Here is a 2198-nt window from a genome sequence, read left to right as displayed (position 1 = left end):
ACATTTTTGGAATGACAATGAAATCGACTACATGCTTGACGAAATGAAGGATTAAATATTCTTATCTTCTAGATTATGTATGTTCATATTTTCAGGTAAAGTGGCACGATGTTACAAAAGAAAAAGCTGCAGCATTAAGTTTGAGTTTTACATTACGTTTACATCACGTCTTATTCTGTGAGTTAATTGGCTGGTTGCAAAGCAGAAATCTGATTAATGTCTGACTCATGTAGACCTGGAGTTTCCCATTATCTAATTACTGAAGTGCATATAAACGTGTTGATGGGATTACCGACAAAATCTGATTTTCTGCAGTTATCAGATTATTAAGTGCATAATAAACATACTTATTGATTCAAATCTTACATGTAAATCAAATATTGACACAACAGAATGTTGCACATTAATAAGGTTAATTTGGCTTTTTTTCATAACAAAAAAGAAATTGCTCAAAGTGGACATAAAGACAATGTCAAATATTGTTTGATCTCACTTTTTAGGTCAAACTTAATGTAAATGAGCCGAGCAGCAACCAATCAGATTGTTGATAGATAGCACAGCAACCAATTAAGTCAATGTGCCTATAGATTCAATACAAATTCAAATGCACACCAAGCAGGAGATATAATGGTTGAAAAACCAACTAATGTATTAAAAACCTGGCACATTAAGGTGTTTGTTGATTGTTTAAGTTTAAAAATGATCTTAGGCCGCTACATATACTTCAACTCAACTTTCCTGTGTTGTTTCAGCAACGTCCCAGAATAGCCAACAGCTGGTGAGTAAAGCAATGTGCATTAACTTAAACAGTGCATGACTGCATGTCCGAAAATATATAAAAATAATGTAAAGTACTATTTTTTATCATTATTTTAAGCAGTTGCAGTAAAACAATCCTGAAATCCAGCACGTGCTGCTCCCTGTTAATCAGCCAAGACTGATATAGGTGTCTGTTTGAAGTTTTGCACTGGAGCGACGAGGCTAATGTAGCTAACAAGTAATGGAAGCTCATAGGCCACCAATTAGCATTGTGCTAACTGCATGCATAAATCATCACACACTAGCTTCAAACAGTCTTGAGTTATTAATCTGTCCTAAAAATCTGTCCCAAGTAATTGGAAATCCCTGTGGTAATAACCAATCCTGACTGCTAGCCACTGAGCTATAGGCCAATGAAGACAACTAAGCTTGCACTGGTGTAGATTGTTGAGTGAAAATGTAAAGAAAATAGTGATTATATGTTTATTCAGCACTAAGTGGGCACCAGAGTGGAGTTTTTTATCTTTTCGGTCAGAAAAACGAAGCCAAAGGTAAGGTATCTAGATATCCATGCAGCTATCTTGCTAACTTTAGTAAGAATCCCATTTTAGAAACTCTCACTGGCTGTAGGATGCAAGTAGGCATGTTTACAAGAGATGTAGAGATGGTTAAAGTGTCCCTTAATGGGGAACTCCACCATTTTTTCAAATTTTATGTGTAATTTAATCGTTGGGAGGTAAACAAAGTCATTCAGAGGGGTTTGGTGTGAAATGCTCTGTTCTACAGAAACTTACAGAGTCAAAATTGTTGACAGAGGTGGTGATAGGAACCAGACATCACCATGTCTACAACACAAGTTTAGGCTTTTTATTTACTATGCAAAACCACCAGTGAACCTACACATGTCTTCTGAGCTTTTATGTGGAATGTTTATGATGCTAAAATAGTGTTAAATCTGAACAAAATACATTTTCTTTGGGGATTATTTTGCCTTATGACACCCTACATGTATACCTCCACCATGAATCAATTTTTAAAAGTTGGATGCTTACATCTTAACCCTCCAATTATACAGAAATTTTGAACAATCGGTGGAATCCCTCTATTAAAATATTAAAAAGAGTAGCTTGACACTGTATGAAATACTGTAATTTGTAAAAACTGGCAAAAGTACTCATCACATAGCTAAAAACAGCAGTAGCAGCTATCCTGAAAACTCAATTTTGTCCACACTTTTGTCCACTTTTATAGATAAAAGGAAGCCATTGAGTGTCAGAAACCACATAAGCAAGTGCAGTTAGCACAATGCTAACTGGCTGGTAAGCTCTTGCACTCAGGCTAACAACATTAGCCTCACAAAACTAAAGAAGTAAACCAAACATGTCTTGGCTAATTGACTATTTTAGCTAAGGGGGAAAACTGTACATGTTTCCTCAAAC

Source organism: Colossoma macropomum, unplaced genomic scaffold (genome assembly GCF_904425465.1).
Source record: "Colossoma macropomum unplaced genomic scaffold, Colossoma_macropomum, whole genome shotgun sequence".
NCBI lineage: Eukaryota > Metazoa > Chordata > Actinopteri > Characiformes > Serrasalmidae > Colossoma > Colossoma macropomum.
This window is presented reverse-complemented; position numbering follows the sequence as displayed.